Source organism: Grampus griseus (genome assembly GCF_964374135.1).
Source record: "Grampus griseus genome assembly, chromosome: 16".
NCBI lineage: Eukaryota > Metazoa > Chordata > Mammalia > Artiodactyla > Delphinidae > Grampus > Grampus griseus.
The window spans coordinates 86316060-86327785 of NC_139010.1; positions in this window are offsets into that span (position 1 = coordinate 86316060).

The following is an 11726-nucleotide window of genomic DNA, read 5'->3' on the forward strand; positions in this document are numbered from 1 at the left end:
ATCCCTCCCAGGATAGAGCTCTGAGGATGCAAAAGGGATGAGCCTGGCTGCAGAGATTCCCTCCACAGTAAAGAGACCGTCTCGGGGGAGACAGCAGCCGATGCCTGAGATGGAAGCAGGCGCCTCCTCTGAGGTCCCTGTTTCACAGCAACGGGAGTCTGGTCTTCTGGGAAAGCACAGCGGACCACAGCCTCCTCTGCGCGGGGAGAGCGGCCGGGGGCTGGGCAGCCTGGGAGCCCACACCACCCGCCTCCCAGCCCACGAGTGTGTTTCCAAAGGATAACCGAGTCTTAAATGGGAGGCTGACGTCGATCCTCAGTCACTTTCTTCTCACATGAAAAGAGCCCACAGAAGGGAGAGGCAGGCGGAGGAGGACAGGGCCAGGCTCCTCCCCCTCCAGCCCCCACCCGTCCCAGGGGCCGGTGCACAAGACACCCACACGGCCCGCAGCTCCTCCTGGGAGGCCAGGCCTCCGCCCAGGGGCCCTCCTGTCCTGTGATTAGCTCTGTCAGCCAGAGTGGCGGGAATCAGAGCCCAGAGGGAAACCTGCCCTCCCCCGCTGTCCTTGTGGGACCACAGCCGGTGTGACAGAGGTAGGATGTGGGTGCAGGTGGACACCCTGCCATCCAGCGGCCGCTCAATGCAGCAGAGGGGGCTCGGGTAGAAACCACTGCCCACCCCTGGCCAGAGCTGGGGGCACAGGAGCGGCCTGGGCCGTGCCCCAGACCCTGCTGTCCTGGGTGGGCTCCACACTCCCTGCTCCGAGTGGCTGGGGCTCCCAGCCGGCCGCATGGTCACCTACCTCCTTGCTCTCCGGTGGTCCACTGTGAGGGTCACATGAGGTGGACGGAGAAACCCTTTAGTGAGGCACGAAGGGGTGTCGGCCCTAGGACCCTCTGCCCAGGAACCCGCAAGGGGCCTCGGCCGCTTCCTGGCACGTGGGGCGCAGACCTCGCCATCAGTCTCTGTGCTGAATCAGAGAAGGGGTCCCACAGGCTGCAGGGGACAGCTTACCGGCCCCTTAAAGGTGGGAGAGGGCCCTGCTGCCACTCCAGCTGCCCCGCTGGTCCCGGGTGGGGGTAGCTTGGCTGTGTGTCCCTCTGCCCCGAAGTCATTTTACAGAAGTCCTTTACTCCTTCATCGTTCAGAGGCGTTTGCTGGGTCCTCACTGGTCTCCGCCTGGGCTCTCAACTTCAGATGCAGCAGTGAACAGACAAGTTCCTGCCACGTGGAGCTGGGGTGCTGGAGGAGGTGGATGGCAGGCTGGTGAGCAGGCCCTCCTGGGGCCCACGGGTGGTGACGCGTGCCGGGTGCAGGGCAGGGCTGTGGCTCGCGCCGACTCCTGAGGGCCCAGGGGCACTGGAGATAGCAGGGGAAGGAGGGCCAGGCAGAGCCAATGGTGACTGCAAAGGCCTCAGGGTGCTGCGGCGTGGGCTACGTGCTGGGGAGGGGCCTGGGGCAGAACCACGGCCGAGCTCAGAGGTGGGCGCCCCTCAGTGGTCAGTGCACATAGCCCGCTGGTGTCCTCGGCGCTTGGCTTTCTCAGGGAGAGGTGCAGGGCTCTGACCAGAGCGGGGCCAGATGCATCTTTGCTTTAAAGGAGCGAAGCGCCGGGGTCTGGTCTGGGGCTGTGGCTGCAGCTTGTAGCGTGCACTCTAGTGTGACTGTGGTGGGTCAGTCACATCCACCACAGGATGGATTCTGGGGCAGAGCCCGTGGGCTTGGCTGATGGATTGGACGTAGGTGTGGAAGAGCCAGGAGTCCCAGGCTCTGGGAGCCATGGGATTGAGGGGTTCGGTGGAAGTCAGAAGTAAGTTTTCTGTATGCTTATTTGGAGATGAAAGGACAGTCAGGTGGAGACGTGGACGTGTGAGACTGGAGTCCAGAGCTGGGCTGGGGGTGGAGGTGAGCCTTCGGGGGTCCGTCTGGGCACGATGGCATTTCCTCACGAGGCTGAGAAGAGGCCCAAGGCCTGGGGCCTCCCACGGCCGAGGGTGTGGGATGGGAAAGGAGCCTGGAGCGGGCAGGTTGGCGGGGAGGAGTGAGCCCCGGCGAGGCTGGTGAGGTTGGTCTTCTTTAGCTGTTGATGATGTCCTTAACCTCGCCTGGTCCACCACGTTCTCAGGATGCCAGAGCTAATGTATTCAGGATGTAATTTTAAGTGATTGAGAACGTGGCCAGCCCTGATGACCACGGGAGGACGCTGAGACGTGGTGGTGGTGTGGGTGGTGTGTCCACTCTCACTCTCTTCCTGCTGGGCCTGGGCGCAGCGGCGCAGCTGTGGGCTCCGGTGCAGGGCCGCCCACCCTGTGGACCTCTGTCTGCAGCACCGTGGCCTCAGCCTCCCCCGGCTCTGCCTGCGGCAGAGAGGCCGCTAGAACCTTCCAGGGGGTGTGGCTCCGGCCCCACGTGAGCCTCCCTGGCCGCCCACCCGCGCCACCAGTCCGCTCAGGGCTTGCTCTCCTAGGGCAGGTCTCCCCACCGCTGCGCCTTCCTACCTTCCTGGGACCTGGCACCGCCGCGCACCCACGGAGACTGACGGGTCGGATGTCTCTCCCGGAGGCCTGTTCGGCACGGGCTGCCTCAGGCTGCAGAACTGCTGGGACTTCTCGCTTGTTTGTTGACGATTTTGGCTCACGGTTGGAGATTTTCTTCTCGGGAGCCCCGGCATCCGTGGGCAGCCCTCTCGGCTCACGGCCGCTGGTTCAACCTCCACTTCCCAGCGCCCTGGACCCCACGCCTCGTCAGCCCCTCCGCACTGACACCCCGGCTTCCCACGGCCCACAGCTTCCGCTCTTGGCCTGCCTGTTTCTTGGGTCACTCCCACAGCACCCCTGGTCCCACCGCAGTGAGCGCTGCCCCCCTCTCCAGAGTTGGCACTCACCCACCCCCTGCGGAGCCCCCATCTCTGGCTCTGCAGCATGAGCTGCCTTCCCGGAAGGCTGCCTAAACTCTACCCCCCACCCCTTCTCGGAAAACAAGCCACAGGCTGGCCGGACTTCCTGCCTCCCCCAGAGACCTTATCAGCAGCGCCAGGGCGCGCTGAGCTCCCCACCCCAGCCCCGCACCTCCAGGGCCCTCGTCCACCTCGGCTCCTGGGTCTTCATCTCCTTTCCTTCCAGCATCAGCACGGAAATTCCCACCCTGCCCCTTGGTAACCGGCACCCTCACTTCCTCACCCCGCGGAGGCCTGCCTGGCCCCGGAGGTGCCTGGTGGTGTCTGCGGGGAGGAGGGAACGTACTCCTATACGCTGCTCTCTGCTTCCACCCCACGCTGCCCAGCTGGCCCTTGTAGGAGACCCCCGACCACCACGGACCGCGTCCAAAAGGGGCTGCTGAGGGCTGCTTCTAGTTGACTTGGATGATATTCCCACTCATTGGATTCCGTGTACATTTTAGAATCATTCTGTCGTCTAGTCCCCCTCCTTCAATAGTTTAATTCGGGAAAATTTTACGTCTTTGCAAGACTGAGTCTTCTGTGAACTTGGTGCCTTTCCTTCCTTCCTTAAACTTTCCTTCAGTGTCACTCAGTTTTCTCGTAAAGCCTCCACCTCTTTCATTAGAGTAATTCCTAGATATTTAATATTTTTGTTGCTTTTATAAAGTGTATCTAGTTAAAAGAATTCATTTTCTGTTTATTCTCACATATAGAAAAACGAGTGACTTGTTTATTGACAAGTTATCCAGTTATCTCGATAAACTTTCTTCTGAGTTCTGCTAACCTATCCGCAGATTCTTCTGGATTTTCACATTCCCAGTGGCCTTGTCTGTGAGAATGACAGTTTCCAACACTTATGATTTTCTTCTTAACTTACTGCGCTGGCTAAGACCTCCAGGGCAAAGTCAGATAGAAATGGTGAGAGTAGCCTGTTTTTGATCTCAGAAAGTAGGACGTTGGCTGTGAGCTGTGTTCTGGTGACACTTCTTATCAGATTAAGGAAATTCCCTCCCACTTCTAGTTTACAAAGTCTTACCTTATTTATTTATTATCAAATGTATATTGAATGTTATATACTTTTTTTGCATCTCTGAAGATGACTGTGATTTTTCTCTCGTAGTATTTCAATGTGGGAGTTTACAGTGATTTTCTAACGTTAAACCGACATTGCGCTCCTGGAGAAAAGCCAGCTTGGACGTAATTAGTATGTTTTGCACACATTGCTGATTCTGTTGCTTCTGGGCCTGGGGTTTTCTCTGTGGGAGGCTTTTCCTTCTTTAAACACAGCATTCTTGAGGTGTAATTGACACACTAAATAGCACACATAAAAAGCATACAGTTTGGTCAGTTTTGCCGTATGTGCACACCCAGGAAACCCTCACCACGACCAAGAGAACATGCATTTCCACCAGCCCAGAGCTTCCTCCTCTCCGCCCCCGGCCCCTCCTCTCCAGGCAATACTGACCTGTTTTCTGTCCCTGTCAGTCAGTTTTATGTAAATGGAATCATGTCCCTGTGGCCGTGTAGTTCACCCTTTTTATTCTGTTTTTATTGTGTTGTATGGATTTGCCACATTTGCCTGTTGACAGCCGTTTTTGTTGCTTGAGTTTTCGGCTGTTGTGAATAATGCAGCTATGAACGTTCCTGTACAAGACCTTTCATACGCACAGGCTTTAATTCCTCCTGGGTAACTACCTAGGAGTGAGATGGCGGGATCGCGTGGTGGGGTGTGTGTAACTCGCTGTGAAATGCCGCACCCTCCCCGGGCGGCTGCATACCGTGAGCGCGGCTGCCCACGTCTTCACCGATGACACTCGGTGGTCTTTGAATTCCAGTCCTTCTGACAGGCCTGTAGGGGCTGCATTGTTGTTTTAATTTGAAATTCCCCAGAGGGTTATTTGCCATCCATGTTTCTTCTTTGGTGAAGTTCAAATACTTTGCCTATTAGATCATTGGGTGATTTGCTTATCCTTGCGTATGAGGGTGCATTATATCTTCTGAATATCAGTCCTTTCTTCGATGTGTGCTTCTCAAGTATTTTCTCTCGGTCTGTCGTTTGTCCTTTGCGCTCTCTATTTCAAAGAAAAGTTTTAAATTTTGATGTAGTCCCTTTATCTATTGGTTCTTTTATATTTTGTATTTTGGGGTCATATCTAAGAAATACTTGCATAATCCCAGGTCACAAAGGTTTTCTCCTATGTTTTCTTCTAGAAGTTTTATAATTTTAGATTTTACATTTAGGTCTATAATGCATTTTGAGTTAATTTTTGCATATGGTATGAGGTATGGATCAAAGTTCACTGTTTTCTACTGAGTTGCTTTGATAAAAATCCATTGTCCATATATTTGTGGATCTATTTCTGGTCTCCCTATTCAGTTCCATTCGTCTGTTTGTCTGTCTTAACACCAATGCATTTTCTTGATTCCTGTAGCTTTATAATAAATCTGAAATCAGGTGGTGTCAGTCCTCCAAATTTGTTACCCTTTTTCAAAGTTGTTTCGGCTCTTCTAGGTCCTTTGAATTTCCACATGAGTCTTAGGATAAACTTGTCGATTTCTACAGACAAGTTTTCGGGAGGCTTTGGATGAGATTACATTGAAACTAGAGATCAGTTTGGTGAGAAGCGATGTATTAATGATGTTGAGGCTTCTGGTCCAGGGACACAGAGCATCTCTTGATTTATTTAGGCCTTTAATTTGCCCCAGTGGTCATCTGTAGTTCTCAGTGTGTAGATCTTTCATGTCTTTTGTTGGGTGCATTCCTAAGTAGTTCATATTCTTGGTGATATTGTAATTGGTATTTTCAAGTTTTAATTTGCAATTGTTTGTTGCTAGTATATAGAAGTACAGTTGATTTTTTGTACATTGATCTCATGTCATGCAACTCACTTAGTAGTCCAAAAAGCGAAGCAGAGACATGGAAGATACATAAAAGATCCACACCAAACTTCTAGAGATGAAAACCAAATGTATGAGATGAAAGTTACACTGGATGGGACAATATATATATGTTAAATAAATTATAAGAAAAGATGAATGTAATGTGTAAGGAGAGGAGAGTTTCAGTAAGATATGGATAAACAAGAAGAAAAACAAATGAAAAGCTTCCAACTGAAAAATACAGTATTTGCTATTAAAATCATTAACAGAATTAGTATCAGATAGGATGTGAAATAAAAGGATCATGTGAAATACTACAATATTAATTCAAGACACGCTGTCGTGGGTTTGGGATGCTTATTGTATAAGAAATATAGCTAAAAAGTCAATAGAAATAAAATGGAACACTAAAAAAGCAACCCAAAAGAAGTTAGGGGAAGAGGAACAAAGAGTAGCTGGACAAATAGAAAACAATGGTATGGCAGACTTACACTCTACCATGTCAATAATTGCGTTTAATGTAAATGGACCAAACAATCTAATTAAATGGTGGAATGGCTAAAAAAACAAGGCCACGTTTCATGCTATTTACAAGAGATGTACTTTAAATAGAATGACACAAATAGGATAAAAATTAAAAGATGAAAAATGTATACCATGCAAACAGTAAGTATGTGAAAGCTGGTGTGGCCACACGAATGGCAGATAAAATAAACTTCAAGATGAGGCGTATTACTGAGATTGAGGAGCGCCTTGTAATGGCAACAGGGCCACCTCTCCAGAACGACAAGGTAATCTTACAGGTGAATGCAGCTATTAACAGTTTCAAGATATGTGAAATGAAAATGGACATAACTAAGAGCAGAAATAGACAAAACCACATCATAGCTGGAGGACTTACTGTTCCATGCTCAACCACTGCTAGAAAATGAAGACAAAAGATTCAGTTATTCATAGGAAAAGTAAACAACACTACCAACCAAAATGACCCAATAAAAATTCATAAACCTTACACTGAACCCCTGCACAGTGCATATTCTTCTCAAGAGCACATGGTACAGTCACCAGTGTAGACTGTATGAGGCAATACAGTAACTGTCAATAAATTAGAGAGGATTGAAATCAGGAGAGTATATTCCCAGACCACACAGAATTAAACTAGAAATAAATAACAGAAATATATTTAGAAACTCCCCCAAATACTTGGAAATTAAGCAACATACTTCTCAGAAACCATGGGGCGAAGAAGAAATCACAAAAGAAATTAGAAAATATTTCAAATTGAGTGATGAGGAATACAAAACAAGCCTTTTGACAAAGATGACTTCACTGGTGAATTCTGTCAAACACTTAAGGAAAAATATTGCCAGTCACCCACAAATTGGAGACAAGGAATAGAGGAAAAGGAAATACTTCCCAAATCTTTCCATTAGGCCAGCATAGCCCTCAAAATCGACCAGGAAATACAGAGCAATATACTTTGTGAACATAATATTTGCAATTAGACTTTAGCAACATATAAAACAGATAATATAGCACAACCGGTTTCAGTTTGGCCCAGGAATGGAAGATCAGTTTAACATGCAAAAGTCACCACAGTAATCTTTGAAAAAACTGAACGTCGTTTTGAGCGCCAGAGTTGGAGGAGAGAAGACGGATTGCCAGCAAGTTGGGTCACTCCTCTGGATGAGGGACAGCACGGCCCTGACAAGTTCATTACCCCATGTTTCCTTGGGTGGTTAGCTAAGGTCCCCCCATTCAGTGGAGGGGTGTGAAATTTAAAGAAGATTGTGTATTGTTAGACTGGGCCAGAGTCTCTCGTGAGACATGTAAGTCTCGTTCCCAAATCCCCCATCCCTGAGATAGGCTTTGGGTATATGTAAGCCAATAGCAGCCCCACCAGTGACCCTTTGGCCTCACAAGTTACCCTTTGGTCTCTGCCAGTTGGCCTTTAATACATTATACAGGAAACCAGGGTAGCGACATCAATGTCCAACACAACAGACTCTGAGGCAGAGAAGGTATTTTCAGGCATACTAACGTCAACGTACCTGATAAAACAGTCGCAAAGTCTCTAAAAGGAAAACTGATCGGCCTACTGGGAGAGATCTGAAGCTACTAATAGTGCTCTGTCCATCACGAAGTCAAGCCAACAAGCAAGTATTTTTGATAGCAAGAAAGACACTTGAATAACCTCCCCATCACAGCACATGCAGCTGTTCAAGCGCTACCTGAACATTTACATAAATGGGACTCATTTGGGCCAGTGCCTCTCTGACTATCTGTAGTAAAGAGTTGGTGTATTGCATGGTTTTTGTTATTTTGCAACCTGTTATGAGCCAATATTTTTTCAAAACATAATAGAAGTGACTTACTGGAAAAAAAATCATGTGCTCGGTAAGCACAGCAATGTCGAAGATTCTATGTCACTGCCTCCTCTCAGTTTCTGTCCTGGTCTCAGCACAGACAGAGCAGACCATTCACAGACAGCCTCAGTCTGTGCGCCACACTTAAATTGCATGTACGAGCCATAAAGCCTAGTTGATTGTCCTGGGATGATTAACATCTATACGGGAAAAACAGATTTTACCCTTAGCCCTTACCGTACACAAAAATCAGTTCCACATGGATTTAAGATGTAAATGTGAAAAGTAAAACTTTAAATATGGGCAACTATCTTTCTGATATTTCCGGGGCAAGGACAGATTTTTAAACCCAAAAAAGTGCTATAGCTCCAAAATATAAGACCGATAATTTTAAAGTATCCATTTATTTTTTAAAAATGCCATAGTGTGAAAAGGAGGCCCCCGAAGAGGAAGCACATCACTGCAACACATAAAACTGAAAAACGGCCATTAGCTACAATACATAAAGCAGTGCTACAAACCACGAGAATAGGACAGAAACCACAAGAGAAGAGCATGTACACGAGCAGGCATTTTACAGAAGAAGATACAAGTCTGATGAATAAACATATATAAAGAGATTCTCTACTTCATTCATAATCAGAGAAATGCAAATTGGGACCAGAATTAAATACCATTTTGTGCCCATTAGTCGGGTAAAAATTAGGAACTCCGTTAGTATTAAGTGTTGTGAATGGACAGGAACACTTGGACATGCTGGTAAGAGTTGAATGGGTTCAAACACTTAAGAAGTGACATGGTGTCATGTATGACGTAGACCTTGAGACTCCTGGCCTAGAGATGCTCCTGCAAGGTGTTCCAGGAAGCATGCATTAACGGCCTGAGCATCACTCCTTGCAGCAGCAGGAACGTGGGAATAATCTGATGGGTAGTGGACAGTCCTGGTCACTGACTCCCAGCCACGGCTCACAGGGCGCCTAGAGGTAATGATGGAATCATTTCTAGAAATTCAAAAATAAGGAAAATGAAACAATGTGAAAACATTGGCAAGAAAACCACCGAGAATATCAGAAGGGAAATTCGGGGCAGTGGTCACCTCTGGAGGCACAGGGACAGGACGGAGGCAGGCAGGTGCAGCTGGAAGTGAGGTGCTCGTTCTGGGATTAGCAGCGGATTGCTTGGTGTTCACTGTTCTTATACCTTGATTTACATGAGGAATTCCTCATACATTCTTTTCAACGTACCAAGGATGATATGAAAGATAATAGAGGACAAGTTTGCTTTAGGCTTTTTCCTTTTGCCTCTCCTCTGGGCCCTCTGGTAGGTCCTGCAGTGGCTGGTCCTCTCTCTGGGTCCATCCAGCTTCCACAGGCATCACTGCCCTTTGGGGGACCCTTCTGTTGCCAAGCCCCACCACTGCTCTGTGCTGGCATCTCCTTTGGAGTCTCAGTAAGCAGAAGCCACACCCCTGGAATTCAGGAGCGCGCCTTCGTCCACCACGCGGGGCTAGCTCTTCTGCACGTAGGGAAACTGTGTTGCTTGCTCCCGGAATTGTAAACAGCAGCTCTGAGACGAATGCAGAGCCAGGGGACAGATGAGAGAACACACACTTATAATCCCCAGTCCCTTTGATGTGAAAATTCTGCTCCCGGGCCAAGCCAGCTCACCCTTTGGACCCTGGGAGGTTGTGTGTTCTCTGCTTTTGTTTTACTTGGAAGAGATTTTGGCTTTGTCAAGGTCATTCTTTTTAGCCCAGAGTGCATTAAATGTCACATACTTACCTGCCCATATTTCTATGTGGCTCTTCGCAAACCTTTTACCTACAAAGGAAGAGGGAATTTCCAGGAGAGCATCCTATTTTCAGCTCCAACTCTACTCCACTCCTTCTTGCTTATCCACAGCCTTTTGGGTGCCCAGAGAAGTAATACTTTTTACGTCTGTGGTCTAAGGATTCATGGCTACTGGGTTGCCTCTTAAGGAACTTCTGGGATAGTTGTGTGTCTTCTTGTGAGTAAGAAGGAAGGGGAAGTCAGTGCACAAAATCAACCTGGTAGAAAATACTGTTACCACAGAATCTACCGCTAAGGAGAGCTTGGCCCGTGGAGGGAGGTCAAGGAGCCTGTGGGGGTTACAGCCCAGGAGCAATCTTGAGGGGAAAAGGCTCACTGGATATTGCAAACACGTGGCCCATCCTCTCCCCTAAGACTTGTTTGAGTTTCGATTTTACACTTCTAGGAGGCTGAATCCAAGAAAAAGATATAATGTAAAATTAACAGGCAAAGAGACCAGTAAAGTGTATATTTAAAGGAAAATAATGACTTGATAAGATGGCTATAAATATTCATGCAATTGCAAAAGTTGACTTTCAAAAATAGAAGAAAATAGGAATTTCCCTGGTGGTCCAGTGGTTAAGACTCCACGCTCCCAATGCAGGGGGCCCAGGTTCAATCCCTCGTCAGGGAACTAGATCCCACGTGCTGCAACAAAGACACGGTGCAGCCAAATAAATAAATGTTAAAAAAAAAAACAGAAGAAAATACATTTAAACATACTTAAAACTAATATTATGAAACTAAAATTCCTGAGTTGGGGCAGAGTGGTATATTGCATGGAAAGTGGAGAGGAAAAGTATGCTAAAGGTCTCTTTTTGCTCAGATCAAAAGAACTCTTCAGGTTAATAAGTCTATGTGTACTTTCAAACTTAAGGGTAATCATTAGTAGAATGACAACAGAACATAAAGACACCAAAGCATCGCAGAAGAAAAGGAGCAAACAGAATATGACAAAGTCAGCAACTAAAAGGGAAAGGATGTATGTCATAAGGCCGTATTTACCAGCAGTCACAATGAACGTGACATAATTCTCCTGTTAAAAAGAAAGAATTTTCAATTATGTCAAACGAACGGATTGTACCAGGCATTCCTCAAGGACAAAATGGCGTAGAGACCTTAAAATGCTGGGATGGACAAAAGAAAATATGTGTCAGCAATTATCAAAGGGGACAAAAATATGTTTCTGCTGCTAAAAGGTACAATTTGTTAAAAGATAAATCACCAGTCTTAATGTGCATTGAATATATCAAAGTAACTTTTAAAATAAAGCAGCATTTAACAAAACATGATTATAATGTGAGAAATCAGCACATCTTACTTAGAAATGACAAGATCACATTGATTTAAGACAAGTGTTAAATTACACGATTAAAAAGTAATTAACAGAGACAAAAATATAACAGAAGTGTTTTGTAATCTCAAGATAGAGGTCTTTTTTTTTTTTTTTTTTAATATTTATTTAGGCTGCACTGTGTCTTAGTTGCAGCATGCATGCAGGATCTAGTTCCCTGACCAGGGATGGAAACTGGGCCCCCTGCATTGGGAGCGCGGGGTCTTAACCACTGGACCGCCAGGAAAGTCCGAGAAAGTCTTTTAAAGCATGATCTAAATTTTGAAAGCCATAAAGGAAAAGTTCTGAAATTTTTAACTACATAAAAATCTAAATGTCTATATGACAAATCAAACAAGAGACTGGGAGAAATTATTTTC